The sequence below is a fragment of the Rhinoderma darwinii genome, chromosome 5, assembly GCF_050947455.1.
Source record: "Rhinoderma darwinii isolate aRhiDar2 chromosome 5, aRhiDar2.hap1, whole genome shotgun sequence".
Classification (NCBI taxonomy): Eukaryota; Metazoa; Chordata; class Amphibia; order Anura; family Rhinodermatidae; genus Rhinoderma; species Rhinoderma darwinii.
Genome location: NC_134691.1, coordinates 212184758 through 212201456, shown reverse-complemented (window position 1 = coordinate 212201456; position 16699 = coordinate 212184758). Strand labels below are relative to the sequence as shown.

Below are 16699 nucleotides of genomic sequence, written 5' to 3'. Positions count from 1 at the left end.
CCTTATGTGTTGACTAAAATCAGATTTCAAAAGTGTTTTTTGCTTTTGCCATTGTTTTTTTCTTGCACATTGGATCTCTCCTTTAATACGATTATTTGAAAGCCTGTTCCAGTACAATGCCTTGATACAATGCATGTTGTGTAATGTGTGATAATGACCTCATTATTAAATGACTTCATTAATAGATTGCCACCTCTTGTGTTGGCTGTGTTGTGTAAGTGTTTCTGTGTTTCCAGCATTTTAATTTGGTACAGCTCATTCACCTTCCTTTTCCTCTCTCCCTCCTCCTAGGTAAGTGAAAGAGATGCACCTGAGCCAGTCTGTCAGCCAGCCCACAGCCACTGATTGACTGTGGTGCTGGCTGCATCAAGTAGTGGAATAGTGACATAGTGGAGTAGGGGAACAGCCATTGCATCCGTCACAATGGACCTGTGTGTGTGCACTAGATGGATGTAATGGAATGAGCTCTCCTCCCTACATTTGAAAGAAGTAAGAATTGAAGTTGCAACAAATCCTTGCCTACAAAGAGACCACCAATTTGGATTTGTTACTATGTTACCTGGAAGAATAACAAACTGTGCAAGGATGGAGGTTGTAGGAGGAAGGACAAGAAGGTGTCAGTAAAGTTTGAAGAGGATGCCTATTTGCCATTTAGCAATCCTGTGTCCCTCTTGTGGCCTCCTGGAAGCAGCTAGCAAGCTGTGCAGACAATACGGGGGGCACATGTTGAAGTGTTGCCCTCCTAGGCAACACTAAGTGACTGACTGAGCAGCAATGTCTAATATAAGGTTCTGACGGAACTTTGGGCGTGTCATAGTGGGGCCCTAAGAAGTGAGAGCAAGCTTTAAGACATCATAATGGGACCTCAGACAGACAAGCCTGGGCCCAGGCAGTGTTGGTCAGTGTTTGTCAGCAGGCACTGTATTGCAGGTGATCGAAGGCGTGAAGGGAGAAGGGGTGGCTGTGGGCATGCACTTGCTGCTGCCAGAGTTTGTCTGCATGGCAGGAGGGCATTTGGGCTGGCTGCCTGTGTGAGTCGGCAGGGCCCCATGGAGGTGCCTAGGAGTAGGCTGAATCGCTGCAAGGGGTTAACTGCAGTATTGGCCAGGCTCTGCCAACGAGCGCCACTTTCAGGTTATCGCTTCTCAGCCTTTTGACTAAGATCAAGTGTAGTACCTGCTCAAGCTGAAGTTAGTAATCATCCCTGCCGGTGGTTGTAGGGCCATCGTAGGGGGATGACAGAACGCTGAGGAGAGGGCAGGGAACCACAACGGTCATCGCTCTGGTGTACGCATTTGGTTTAAAGGTACCATTTGTAGGTGACCAGGCGACCGCCGGATCGAGGTCAGGAGGTCGGGTAGTATGAAAGCCCGAGTTGCTATGTGCCCCAGGGCTGGTGACCCTGGGGTGCCCTAACTCACTGGGGGTGGGATCCCACTGAGTGAAGGCACATTTGCACGCACTCTTCTTTCACACTTCTAAGCACACACCTTTTTTCTTCTGGCTGGGAGATGAGGATTTTTTTATACCTGGCGGATGTCCAGGCTGTATCACAGCGCAAATCCACTTATTTAATTTTGTTTTTCACTGTGTGTTTGTCACGTTTTGTCACAAGGATTTTGGGATGCGGTGCCCTTTTGGGACCCTCCTGAGTTCTAGGGGGAAAATGTGTGGCCATCTGGTTCCGTTTTACCCTGCAACCCGGCCTCCCTTCTTCGGAGGGGAGGTGCACTTTTGATGCAGGCTCCAGGGTGGACACTGGGGTGGCAGCCCAGGTAGAAGCCTTGGAGTGTTGTTGGGTCTCCCTAAGCTTCGGCGAGGGGGGATCATCGATCCTTGATTCTCTAGGCCTAAGGCTTGGAGGGTCGAGGAATGGTTATGCGGGGCCTCTCTCTTTTAAGAGAAGCGCTGCGATAGACCGCATCCTTGTGCACTTTTTGTGTGGCACCTCTGCACTTTTTATGCACTTGGGTGATAGAAAGCACGACTCGGGCTTTCAAAAAATTGGCCAGGCTCTGCCAACGCGCGCCTTTTTCAGGTTATCGCTTCTCGGCCTTCTGGCGGAGATCAAGTGTAGTGCGGTTTACGTGTAGTCAGTACTGCCTTGGTCTTGGTTGGGAGGTGCTCTGGTACCCTCTCTCTCGGCCTCGGGGGATAGTCCAGGTTCGCCTGGACTTCACCCCCATGCTGCTATTTGGGAGAGAGGCTTAGTCCGGAGCAACGGGCGGCGATCCACATACCTCTGAGTAGGATCCGGCTGAAAAGAGGATTTGAGCGTAGACGTTGCGTTACCGACGGGTGGCGCAACTATTTTCCAAAAATCACCATGGATACAGATCCAGGTGATATACCGGCGTATGCCCGAATTAAAAACACAATCAGAATTATCCTATCAGAGGATAAAGCAACGACCTGCGGCTTAAAATTTGTGGCGGAGACCGTGCTTGTTGACATTTTCAACATCCAGAAGAGAGAGATTTTGGCGATTGCAAGATTATCCGAGGAGAAGAACTTACAACATCACATTTGTACAGAATGGAGTATTCCGAGATCTGCTGGCGGCTTATATGGTAAAAACTGACCCGAGACTGGACGGTGTTAATTTTTATGAGCATGTGTTGGACATCAATAAAATGATTGTAATTAAGATGTACTGCCCTTTTGCCGATATAAAAGATGTGATGTCCTTCTTATCCCCCTGTTTTAAAACCATAAAATGTACTGGCAAAGTAATGAATGAGGTCGGAGTATGGACCTCCAAGTGGAGATTCCTAGTCACTTGTTTTAAAGATGCCAGTTTTACAGGAGGGATAATGTTGCCGCTAGCACGTTTTAAATGAGGAGATATGGCAGGAGACTTATTTTTCAGGAATGCCTCCATTCTGTAGAAAATGTCAAGAGTACGGTCACACCAATGAGTTCTGCGATAGCACCTGTAGGAACTGCGGCAGCTCTGAGCACGAGGCCAAAAATTGCCCTCTGGGGAAAAGGTGTCGATTTTGCAGCCGAGTTGGTCATCTTTTTGCTACTTGTCCCCACAGATTACAAGAGTCGGAACAACCCGAGGCCCGGCCGAGGCGTCCAAAGCAGCCAGCAGGCCAGACCATGGCCCCACAAGGAGAGGAACCCCAAGGAGATGTGAATGATGAGATGGATACCTTCAGCAGACCCCCCCAAACAGGTAACCCCAAAGAGCAGAGGCGGCAGAAGCGAAGAGCCAGTAATCGTAATCAGCAGACGAAAAAGCCCCCTCAGGAAACTGAGGAGATGGGTAGTTCGGATGAAGCTGATCCGCCTGGGCCGCAAGAGATGCTGGGTCTGCCTGTACCTGAGGCAAAGGACCCGGGCGGAGCGGGCGGAGCTGCAGCGCGATCGAAAAGGCATAGGGCATACTCGGAGGTGGCAGCGGGGGTGCCGATGGGAGTACCTGCCAAGGCAAGGGCAGGGACACCAGTTGACTTGCCCCCGAAAGCACCAGCTGAAGTTCCCCCCCCCTTCTAGTCAGTTGGGGGAAGCAGGAACAGCTGCCTCCGAGGTGACGGAAGTCCCTGAAACGTCAGGATGCGGGATTCCTGCCCCTATAGAAGGGGAGGACGCTGCTCAAAAGGCTCCAGAATACGAGATTATGCCCGTAGGGTCCATATGGGACCCCTTTACAATAAGTGCCTCAGGTATGGCGGGGGGTCAGCTGAGTGATGGGAGTTCCTCTCCTACCTTCTCCATATTTTCGGTGGACTCAAGAGCGGAAGGATATGAGAGTCCCAGTCAGGTTTCAGGCGATGCTGAGGACTGCTAAGGCCACCTCGGGTAAGATTATAAAGACTGTCTCTCCCTTTTCCTCATGGCTGAGTTATCTGGTCTTTCTTTGAACGTGAGAAGCGTGCATTCGCAAACGAGAAGAGCTGCCCTTTTTAATTATCTATCTGCTTTTACCGCCACTGTTTTTTTCCTACAGGAATGCTGCATCCCACATCGCATGAACTATAAAAAATACAAGGAAGACTGGAGACTCAGACCTTCAGTGTGGTCCGGGTCTAACGAATCTAGAGGTGTCGCTATTTTATTCAAAGGGAACGTTTTAATTGACAGTTTTTATGAAATTTTACCAGGCAGACTTTTAAGGCTGGGTTCACACGACCATGTTTCGTCCGTAATGTACGGAACGTATTTCGGCCGGAAGACCAGGACCGAACACAGGGCAGGGAGCCGGGCTCCTAGCATCATTACACACGGGACAGTAGTTCCACGCAGAGGCAGGGACTCCTAGCATCGTACATCACTATGATGCTAGGAGCCCGGCTCCCTGCACTGTGTTCGGTCCGGGTCTTCCGGCCGAAATACGTTCCGTACATTAAGGACGTTACATGGTCGTGTGAACCCAGCCTAATTGTTAAAGCTTTTATAAACGGTATTAGATGGCAGTTTTTAAATTTCTATGGGTCCACGGACAAAAACGAAAGAGCTAGAATGCTAGGAATTTTACCCCGTTTTATTAACGATTCAGAGCCACTGGTTTTAGCAGGTGATTTTAATTGTATTTTAAAGGGGGAAAGCCGGTTCTCTAACTCAGTAAATAGAAACTACGATAAAACCTCTACATTATTAAAAAATATTGTTACCGATTTTAGACTTACTGATGTTTTAAAAAAATGCAATAGTGACTTATCTGAAGAGGCCGGCGTCACCTGGAGCAGTGTGAATTGTAGCTCCAGGATCGATTTTATATTCTGCTTTTATCAAGTACTGCCTTTTAAATGTGATATTAATTCTAATGTGTTTTCAGATCATAAATTATTGTATTTTAAAGTTAATAATCACAAAATTACCGGTAAAAAGACCTGGAAAATGAACGTTTCCCTTTTAGAAGATCCGCAAATTTTATCTGATTTTATCACCTTTTATAAAGGCTGCAGACGGGTAAGACTTCCTAACATGCCCATAGTCTCTAGGTGGGAGAAGATGAAAATAAAAATTAGAGACTATTTTATTAAATTTGGAGGATGAAAGCAAGAGAAAAACATGAATTTTATGCTAATTTGAATACCCGTCTGCAGACCCAATACAAATTCAGAGAACAGGGTATGCAGGTGGAGAAGGAGATTATGGAAATTAGGAAGATCTCCCAGTGCCTGGAGCAGAGAGGTAAGGAAATTGTCTTCCGTTCCAAAATAAAACACCTCGAGGAAAATGAGACCTGCTCCAGGTACTTTTTAAAGAAAATAAACGATAAGCATACCCTGTTAGAAAATATTGATGGTGAGACAGACACACAAAATATTTTAAAAAAGGTGCATGGTTTTTATGCGGATCTTTTTAATATTAAAAATATTAATATTGATTTTATGAATGACTCATTGAAGGAAGTTGGCACTGTTTTAGGTCCTGTTTCACAAGATTTTTTATTGCAGGAGATCTCAGAACAGGAGATTTTAGATACCATCAAAAGTTTTAAAACAGGTAAACTCCCTGGCCCTGACGGTATACCCATAGAGTTTTATGTCACATATGTCGCTGCAGAATTTACATTGTCCATTAACGTTGGACATTATCTGCATTTGTCTATGAGTTCCAAATTAATGAATGCTCTCTCAATGGTGGATCTGATAGAGGCCGGCCGGAGAGAGACCATGACACGCAGCTTCAGTGTTCAAACAGTCTCTGCCATGGGGGGCAGATGCATCTTTATTTATAATGAAGAGAGAGAGAAGGTGTTACCTCATGCTTACACATATACATACCACATATGGTAAAACATAGAGTTCCAAGCTTATCTTAACATATGTATTTAGTTAAAATGGATTGCAAGTGTTTTTGGGTTTTGTCATTGTCATGTCAGTCTTAGAATAGAATACTCATCCCCCTCTGTAGGCTGTTTCAGAGTTACAACTGTCCATCATGTAAAGCAATATATGTTCACACAAAGATAATTAAAAATATTTTTGACAATTCCCTTCTTTTGAACATAAAATTGCTTAGCAATGTATTAGAATATTCATCCGAGATTATGTTCTGGTTAGCTCCCCTAATCCAGGGCACCGTGTGCCATTCACCTAGAGATGAATACTCAGGATACGTGTCTAGCAATAGGTGCGCGTACAGTGTTACATATTGTACACACCTGAAGATTTAGGGAATTACAGGTTTCACAATTCGGGCAATACCATCTATCTTGGTGGTTTTCTACGGCTTTACAGATAACTTTATCAGGTATGGAAGCATTTAGTGTCACATAAACAGGTGGCTCTGAATGTTTCCTCCCACCTCGGTTCTTAGGGTGGTTGGTGGTCTGGATCTCATGCACTTTATATCCTGTGCTGTTTTCTTGACTGCTGATACTCTTGCAATAAAACATGTTACAAGTTTAAACATAATATGTCTCTATCTAAGTAGCTGGTTGTAGTCTGGCTCGGGTGCATACTCCTGGTCTCCTGGGTGGCAACTACTTATATGCTTTATACCCACATCTATGCAGCATATGTTGGGTTGAAGCACATCCCTGGAGTGATTTAACACTCCTGCAATCCAGGAGAACAAGATTATGTCCCGTCCGGTGGCATTCATCGATGCCACCCCCTTTATTAGTTAAATTACCTCGTGTTGCATCTTCTAGGCCCTGCGTTAACCATTTTATAGCTGTCTGAGAACTGGGAGCTGCCAGTTGCTTTTACCCCCCACACAAGATACATATTCTGTGTCTCTTCCCTCACAGCCGGTGAGGTTTACAGCATCAAACAACATGTAATTTTTATTAACCTGTCCTATGTTTACACATCACACAGTATCATTGGGGTAACATGTAATCATGGACGGCAGTATTCCTGGCCTGAGATCTGTTTTCCGCAGCGCTTCCCTCTTTGAATATCTTACACGGTTAAACAGACAGGGAACCAATACCCCCGCTGCTATTACAAGAGGAACAACTCCAGGAGTGTAAGGGTTAAGCGCTAGGGAAAAGAGATGGGACCGCAAGGCCAAGGCAATAACATCATCTATCTTCACAAATGGCATCGTTTCTGAATGGAGACATATACAATAGTCCAGTAATTTAGTCAATACTGATATCACTTGATGTTTGATAAACGTGTCATTAAACTCTTCTTCTAGCTCATCATTTAGACAGTAGGTAAAGTAGAGATGACAGAGAAGATGGCGGTCAGCTGGAGCTTGACGAGACCCACAGTTCATCATCGTGATTGAGGACCTTTCAGCAGTGACTAGCGTGTCCAAGTTCTTTCCTTCCAATGTAACGGATGTGGAAGTTGTGAGTCGGACTTGGTGCGGACGTCACAGTGCGGCTCTAGTGCTTTACGGTGTCTCTTTAAATAGGCCCAGTCCCCCGGCTGTATACAATGTCCTCCTATCACTTAGGATCTGGAATGAAATCATAAACATATTTATACATCTGTGTGAGCTGTTTCTCCAGAGCTCCCACATAACTGGTGAGGTCAGAGGGCAATGGGCAGGCGCTCAGTCCATGGTTTATGGGTTTCAGCCATGACCTTCTGGATTTTTAACTTAAAAGTCCCATTCCACCTTTCTACCTTCCCACTGCTCTGGGGATATGGGGTGTGAAAAGCTGCTCTGTGCCCAGGACATGCACGATTTCTTGGAGTACCTCTCCAGTAAAGTGAGTTCCTCTATCACTTTCTATTGTCTCAGGGAGCCCATATCTACATACCACTTCTGAGAGCCATCTTTTACTTTTGGGGTGGCCTACGTTACTGGCCACGCCTCAGGCCACCCAGAGAACAGATCTACACAGACCGGTACATGTTCACACTGTCCCACCTTTGGTAACTGAGTCAATCTGCAATCGCTGATATGGGTAGGCCGCCTTTACCATATGCCTTTTTGCAACCCGCACAGTTTTGCCTATGTTATGGCAGACACATATCCTGCACCTCTGGACAAATCTGGCAACAGCACTTGCTGAACCCTCGGGGGTACCCACCATTTGGTCACCATTGCACTCATTCCTTCTCTTGACACCTGCATTGGTCCGTGCATTAGTTGGGTTATCATGGGGAAGAGGACTCTGGGTAGGCACATCCTGTTACCCACCTTCCATATTCCATCCTCCCCTTCACTGGCACCTTTTGTCTGCCAATGTCCTTTTTCCTCTTATGTGGCTTGACTTTGTAGTCTACTTAATATTATCATGTCTATGGGACCAGATACTATGCTGGTCAAGAATACTACGTCCTCCTCTATGAGGGACATGAGAGCCGCAGCTTTTGCAGCCTTGTCTACTAGTCTGTTTCCCCTCGCTTCGGGGGCAGCTTGCACTTTAGTAAGAGCTTGCACTTTGCATATACCTGCCTGCTTTGGCAGTGTCAGAGCCTCAAACAGTTCTCTCACTCTCTCAACATTATGAGTTTACCCGTGGATCCAGCAAAATCTCTGCTCCTCCAGATTAGGCCATAATCATGTGCAATACCAAAAGCATATCTAGAGTCAGTATATATATATTTGCGGTTTTACCTTCAGCCAGTCTACACACCTCAGCGAGTACCTTCACCTCCACCTCCTGTGCTGAAACGGAGGATGGGAGTGGTTGTTGCTTTATTACCTCTGTTTCAGTAGTGACAGTATATACCCAGTCTTGTAGCCTACTTCATGGTGGTACCTGGAACCATCTACAAGAGAAACTCAAAAGCTGGATTAGATATTGGATCCTCTATTACATTTTCTAATGTTTTTTATCTCTGTTGTCATTCAAGACAATTATGTTGGTGACCTGTGTACTGGGGAATCAAATGTGCTGAGAAATCAACTTCCCACCAGGCTGGAAATTTACTGTCTGCTATTTCCTGCGACTTATCCCATTCCCTCAAGTCTCCCATTGACCATATATCCTTCTCTTCCTCCTCTGTTGAACCCTGCTGAAGCAATGTAGTAGGGTTTAACACTGTAGCACTGTACACCAATGTATGGTTCGGTTAGATGGGGTGATGAGACTGGTCTTATACTTTGTAGACATGTGCTTAGTGTGTGCTTGATGAAGAATCTCACTAGCAGCATGTGCTATAAAACGTGTGAAACTGTTAGTGTCCTTTTTTTGTGGCGCGTCTGCTTTTCGTGTTAACTGGAGTAAGAGTGAATGTAAAAGTTTTGGGAGCAGTAAGTTGAGGGGGGATATAGGGGTGAACATTGTGGATGGACCAATTAAGGTGTTGGGGGTGAAATTTACAGAAAAATTAGATGGGAAAGAATGTTGGGATGATGTGAAGAAGAAAGTGGAAAGTAAATTATGTTTTTGGAGGATGAGAAGTTTATCTTTTACTGGGAAGATTTTGATTATTAAGAGTGTTGTTTTGCCAATATACTTGTATATTGCTTTTGTGTTTCCACCTAATTATATGTGTTTGAGGAGCTTAAATAGGATTTTGTTTGTTTTCTTGTGGGGATCAAAAATGGAGCGAGCGAGGAGGGAGGTGGTAATTAAATCTGTGAGGAATGGTGGATTGGGTTTTCCTAACTTAGAAGTATTCTTTGGGGTAAATATGTGTATTTTTCTTCTAAGAGTAGTTGGGGCAGACTTAAAATATTCTGTTATGTGTAAATATTTGTTTGGGACTTACCTGATTCGGATGAAGTGGTGTGCGAGAGATTTACGTAGTCCAGTTGCGTTTGTTGTGCCTGTATGGTATGTGTGGATGTATAAGTTTCTTGTGAAATATAAGTTGCATGGTGTGGATGTTAGGATGTTGCGCAATAAGAGTTTGGTGTATAGGATGATTGAGTGTGCGGAGACTGAGTGTGGTATAAATATGGTGAGAGGAAGAGATGTGGGGAAAGTATGGAAGAAAGTAAGAATGGATGGTTTGACTAATAAGCAGAGTGAATTGGTGTGGCAAAGTTTGCATGGAGTGTTACCAGTAAGAGAATTCCAGAGGAATCGTGGGCTAATCAGGAGTGATATGTGTCCAAGGTCTGATTGTAATGGAAGGGAGAGTGTTATTCATTTGTTCTGGAATTGTAAGTATGCAAGAGAAGTGATAAAGAGAATGGGACCGTTATGTAAGGAGTTGACTGGGGTGAGTTTGTTGTCTTTTGAAATGTTTGTGTTTGGGTTGTGTGCGTGTAATGGAGAAAAAGAGAGAGTGTTGTGGTTGTTGCTTGCATGTATAAAAGAAGTATTATGGGATGTAAGGAATGTATATGTGTTTAAAAGGAAAGAACTGGCTGTTAGAGATAGTGTGAGAATGGCATTGGGAAAGCTATATGTTTGTTTTTTGTGGGATAAAAAGAGAAAAGGGGAAATGGATGCAGAGGGGGTGTGGAAGGTTAAAAAATGGATTGATATTGTTGATTGTTCATCATGATTTCTTTTTTCTGTAATGTTTTATGCAAAGATGTTGCTGGTTTTGTTGTTGACCTTTGGAAAAATATATTTAGAATGTTTTCTGGATGATGATGGGACAGTTTTTTCGTGAAATTGTCATAGAACGGATATGGTTGGGGTTGATCGTATTCATTCCCATCTGAGGGAAAGCAAAAAAATAAATAAAAAATCTGTTCTTATCAGTTTAATATCTGATACGTCCCCTATCTGGGGACCATATATTAAATGGATTTTTAGAACAGGGAGATGGAAATAGAGCTTGCTCTGTCCACTCCACGCATTGACCTGGTATTGCAGTATTTCCAGGACCGGTGCACCCTTTCCTTATGTGTTCACTAAAATCAGATTCCAAAAGTGTTTTTTGTATTTGCCATTGTTTTTGTGTCTCTGATGGGATCTCTCCTTTTAATCCCATTATTTCAACACCTGTTGGACAATGCATTTTTACAGTCATGTGTGATAATGACCTAATTTATTAAATTCAATTAATTACTAGATTGCCACCTCTTGTTTTGTGTCGCCTGTGTTTCTGTGTTTCCAGCATTTCAATTTGGAACAGCTCATTCACCTTCCTTGTCTTCTCTCCGCCCTCCCTCCTAGGTAAGTTAAAGAGCTGCACCTGAGCCAGCCATCAAGCCAGCCACTGATTGATGCAGCACCACAGTCAAATAGTGGAGTGGAGTAGGGGAACAGCAAGCATCCATTAAAGCAGCCGCCCGCCACAATGGAACTACCTGTGTACACTAGATGGATGTGATGGAATGAACTGTCCTCCCTACATTTCAAAGAAGTAAGAATTGCAGTTGCAACAAACCCTTGCTTGCCTACAAAGAGAGCAGCAATTTGAATTTGTTACTATGTTACCTGGAAGAATAACAAACTGTGCAAGGATGGAGGTTGTAGGAGCAAGGAGAAGAAGTTGTCTGTAAAGTTGGTAGATGCCTGTTTTCCATTTTGCAGTCCCTTGTCTCCCTCTTGTGGCCTCCTTGAGGCAACTAGCTGTGATAAAAAAAAGCCCGGGGGCCGCCTGTTGCAGTGTTGCCCTCTCAGGCAACACTGAGTGACTGACTGAGCAGCACCGTCTTATATAAAGTTCAGACGGAACTTTGCGCGTGTCATAGTGGAGCCCTCAGGAGCAGCCAGCCAGAGCCAGCTTCATGACATCATAATGGGGCCTCAGACATAAAAGCCTGGGCACAGGCAGTGTTGGTCAGTGCTGCTCAGCAGGCAGCACTCGACTGGACTGGATTGCAGCTGATACAAGGTGTGAAGGGAGAGAGAAGGGGTGGCTGTGGGCATGCACTTGCTGCCGCTGCTGCCGCTGCCAGTGTTTGTCTGCACGGCAGGAGGGCATTTGGGCGTTGCCAGGAAGGCGTTTTTATGTAGATTCCTCCGCTTTCAGCACTGCATTGTGGTGCAAGCAAAAGAAGCAAATCCTGTGTAGCTTCCTCTCCGGCCTTTATTCACCTCCCGAGTGCCTAGCTGTGCTTGTGTGAGTGTGTGAGCCGGCTGGGCCCCATGAAATTGCCTAGGACTAAGCTGAATCGCTGCAAGGGCTGAACAGCAGTATTGGGCAGGCTCGGGCAACGCGCGGCACTTTCGGGTTATCGCTTCTCGGCCTTCTGGCTGAGATCAAGTGTAGTACTGTTTATTCGTATCAGTGCTGCCTTGGTCTTGGTTGGGAGGTGCTCCGGTACCCTGTCTCTCGGCCTCGGGGGATCGTCCAGGTTCGCCTGGACTTCACCCCCGTGCTGCTATTTGGGAGAGAGGCTTAGTCCGTAGCACCGAGTTGCGATCCCCCCAGCCCTTTGGTGTGTCTCCTTGAACCCAAAGGGCGCAGCGCAAGCTGTGCGGTACCGACCTGGCCACGCAAATGGCAGGCGGACCTGATGCGGTGACGGTATACGCCCGGTTGAGGAATACTGCAAGATTTATCTTGGCAGAGGGTGAAGGCGGTCCTCGTGGTGTCAAGTTCCTTGTCCACGATATTTTGGAAAAGCGGTTGGCGGTCCACAAGAACGAGATTTTGGCGATCCAGGACGTGGAGTATACGATGTCACCTTTATGGGAGAAGGAATCCTCCGTGATGCCATGGGAAAAGCTGAGAGGCAACAAGGTGAACTCATGGCCTTGGGAGTACAGGTGATTGAACACGCTTTTGAAGTAACCAAACTCGTAGTGATTAAAATGTATTCCCCATACGTGAAAGATCAGGAAGTGGCGGGGTTTCTTGCTACATACTTCAAGAACGTTAAGCTGCTGGGGAGAGTTATGAACGAGTGCGGTGTGTGGACCGTCAAATGGAAATTTATTGTTACGCTAATAAAGGACCCCTCCACCCAAGAAACGAAGCTACCACCTGCTCGTTTTAAACTTGGGAATGTGAATGGCGACCTCTATTTCTCAGGAATGCCAAAATTCTGCAGGGCCTGCGGTACCTATGGACATACCAGTTTTAACTGCGATGTCACCTGCAGGAACTGTGGAAGTACACAACACACAATGAGAGAATGTACAGAAGGGAAAAAATGCAATTTTTGTCAAAAACCTGGTCATCTTTATTATGTTTGTCCACATAGGTACCGAGGCGAAGAAGATGAGCAACCCGAGGTGCCCCCACGTGCTCCACCAGCAGAGCAGTCCCGTCCTCAAGGAGGAGAACAAGCTGTTGCGGCGAAGGAGCAGAGAGGTACCTGGGCTTCAAGAGTACGGCCAGCCGAAGCCAAAACAGGTGCCTCTCAGCCAGCAACCTCAGGGGATAAAAAGGAGCCCAGCGCCAAGGAAAAACGGCAGGCCAAGAGGAAGGCAGAAAAGGAGCAGGCCATCGATAAATCTGTGGCATCCCAGACGGCTGGTTGCTTAGGCGGTGCCGGGCCTGCTCCTAATCCTGGGTCTCTAGAGACCGACTCGGAAGGAGAAAACTGGGTACAGGTGGGTCCCCGTAAAAAGGGGAAGCAAGAGCGTGCCAGTAGGAGAGAGACAGGGGAGGAGCAGATGGATACATCTGTGTGGAAAGATGTGGCTCCTCCTGGGACCCCCTCCTCGCCTGGACTGGTGAGGAGGACGGGCACTGCACCCTCTGTATTATTGGAAACCCCGCCATGCGCACAACCTCCCCCTCTAGACCGGCATTCACAGGCCCAGGGGGGAGAGGCCGGGCCCTTGGGGGACCCACCAGACATAGACCCATTCGGTCAACCGAGATAGACCCAGGTGAGGCTGTGCGAGTCTGGGCTCCCCGTGTATGAGGTGAGAGTTGCTGGCTCAGCTCTCAGTGACAGTAGTTCTTCTCCTGCCTCGTCCCTCTTTTCAGTTGAGTCGGATGAGGGCAGGGCCATGAGTTCAAGTGAGGTTTCGGGGTATTGCTGGTGGAGGAGCAATCTGATTTTAAGTACGCCTATTATTTATTATTTTAAAATCAGAATTTTGCTTTTTCCTCTCCACGATGTCTGAGCTCATGGGAATCTCCCTCAACGTGAGGGGCGCCAAGTCAAAAGTGAGAAGGGTTGCTCTCTTCAATTTTTTATCTTGCCTGGCAGCCTCTGTATTTTTCCTGCAGGAGTGCGGCATTCCCCATACAATGAGATATGAAAATTACAAAAAGGATTGGAAGTATGGTCCATCCGTCTGGTCTGGATCCAACAAGTCCAGATCAGCAGGGGTCGCCATTCTTTTTAAGGGAAACGTTTTAATTGATTTTATTCAAGAAATCTTACCAGGACGTATTTTAATGGTTAAAGCTTTTATTGATGGTGTAAAGTGGCAGTTTTGAAATTTTTACGGATCACGAGAAAAGAACGAAAGAGCGAGGATGCTGGAGATTTTACTGCTTTTTATTAACACATCTGAGCCTTTTATCCTCGCAGGTGATTTTAATTGTATCCTGAGAGGAGAACGTCGGCTTACCAACAGTACGAGTAGGAACTATGATAAGACCTCTGGACTGCTCAAGGATATCGTGACTGATTTTAAATTAAAAGACATATACAAAGAATGTAAGAGGAGCAGTCCAGAGGAAGCCGGCATTACCTGGAGCAACGCCACCTGTTGCTCCAGGATTGATTTTATCTTTTGTTCTGAAAATTTACTGCCTTTTAATTGTGAAGTTTTAACCAATGTGTTTTCAGATCACAGGCTTTTATCTTTTAAAGTAAAGCATGATCTTAATAATATTGTATGTAAAAAGTCCTGGAAGATGAATGTTTCCCTTTTAGAAGATCCATAGGTTTTAGCAGATTTTATTGAATTTTACCAAGAAAGCAGGCGGGTAAGAGACACACGTACTCCCATCAGTGCATGGTGGGAGAAAATGAAAAAGAAAATTAAAGATTTTTTTATTAAGAAAAGCGTGGCGAAAGCCAGAGAAATACGCTTTTTTTAAAATTCTCAATACCCGTCTGCAGACCCTGTACAAAATGCAAGATCATGACATAGACGTTAAAGATGACATCACCAATTTGAAAAAGGAGATAGCCCAGTGCCTGGAGCAGAAAGGTAAAGAGATTATATTCCGTTCGAAAATACAGCATGTGGAGGAGAACGAGACCTGCTCCAGGTACTTTTAAAAAAAAAAAAATAACAAAAAGGCTATTATCAAAAATATAGAAGGTGTGTCAGATGTACAGGGTCTTTTAAGTAAAGTTCATGAGTTTTACACTGACCTTTTTAATGTTAAGACTGTGGATCATAATTTTATGCGTGACTCACTGAAGGAGATTACTACTGTTTTAGACCCTGTCTCCCAGAATTTTTTATTACAGGAGCTGACGGAGCAGGAGGTTTTAGAAACTGTTAAGAGTTTTAAAACCGGGAAAGTTCCTGGACCGGACGGTATACCCAGTGAGTTTTATGTAAAATTTTATGACATTTTAAAAGAGGATCTTTTTAACCTTTTTCTGATGTTTTTAATTCCAAGATGCTGCCTAAGTCCTGGCGGAAGGGTGAGGTCTCCCTGCTGTATAAGACGGGTGACATCGCAGTTTTAAAGAATTGGAGACCAATAACCCTTCTAAATAGCGACTATAAATTTATGGCAAAAATATGTGCAAATAGATTAAAAGCCATAATACCCCACATTATACACTCTGACCAGGTGTGTGGGGTGCCAGGCCGCAGCATCTGGGATAATTTAAACCTAATAAAAGACGTGATTGAGGACACAAGGTCTAGAAAAGGTAAATTAGCCATTTTATCCATAGACTTTGAGAAGGCGTTCGACCGTGTCTCTCATTTTTATCTTTTTAAGGTTTTAGAACGTATGGGTATACCTGAAGGATTTTTATTATCTATTAAAGCCTTTTACAGAGAATGTACCAGCAAAATTTTAGTGAATGGTTTTAAGTCACAGGACGTATTTTTAAACTCTGGGGTGAAGCAGGGGTGTCCCTTGTCCCCACTGCTTTTTATATGTGCATTGGAGCCTCTGTTATGCGCAATTCGCCGCGATAAGTGTATCCGTGGAGTCCCCCTGCCCGGGGGAGGCGGCGTAGAGGCCAAAGCAGTGGGATACATGGATGATGTGGCGGTTTTAGGTAGGGACGCCCTGTCGCTTCAGAGAACCCTTAAGCAAATTGAGTTTTATTGCTGTGCTTCCGGTTTTAAAGTAAACTTCAGCAAGAGTCATATTTTAAACATAGGAAGCATGGCTCTTAGAGATATACAGGTTCCTGTGTGTAATAATATTAAAATTTTAGGTGTCTCCTTCAGTGAGTGCGATAATGGTTTTATCAGTTGGGACATGGTGGCGCAGAAGGTAAATCAAAAAATATGCATGTGGAACATGAGGAAGCTTACCATGGAGGGAAAATTTTTAATAATTATCAATAATTATAATAATCGCTTCTCGGCCTTTTGGCTAAGATCAAGTGTAGTATCTGTTCTTATCAGTCCTTGTAAGGATAGATAGCTCGGAGAACCACTGGGGGCTATTAACACTAGCTTAGCGATCCAAGAGCGTTCCAGACGAAGCCGACGACGAACTGCGGAAAAGAACCAGCAAAGACGACGATCCAGAAGGGAGAAGCCGCCATCGGGGAAGAAGCTCCGGGAGATCGCTGCCGGGAAGAAGAAGGAGAACTGCGACAGAGAACTTCGGAGAAGAGCTGCTGCTGAAGGGGATCTTCGAAGAAGCTCGGCCGTAGAATAAGAAGCTCGATGAGGAACCGCTGCGGAAGAAATTTCGTGGAAGAACCTCGGCCAGCAAGGAGAAGATTTGCATAGCTCCGCCCCCTTCGGGAAAGAGCTATCGAAGATCCTCCCCAAATCGACAAGAACATCTGGAAGAAGCCATGGCCTCAACCAGCAACCCTGCCACCCGGAAGGAGAAGGCTGATGGACCAGGTGAGCAGACCCAGG

The 16699-nt window shown here is 45.4% G+C and overlaps 1 non-coding gene and 1 pseudogene across 1 annotated transcript; both read left to right on the top strand.

Moving 5' to 3' along the window:
- Nucleotides 1–10467: 10467 nt before the first annotated feature.
- Nucleotides 10468–10667, top strand: LOC142653974 (U2 spliceosomal RNA). The gene has a single exon (XR_012848807.1). It is a non-coding gene; the product is annotated as a U2 spliceosomal RNA (small nuclear RNA).
- A 5512-nt stretch (nt 10668–16179) lies between these two features.
- LOC142654481 (U2 spliceosomal RNA) lies at nt 16180–16281 on the top strand (annotated as a pseudogene).
- Nucleotides 16282–16699: the final 418 nt, after the last annotated feature.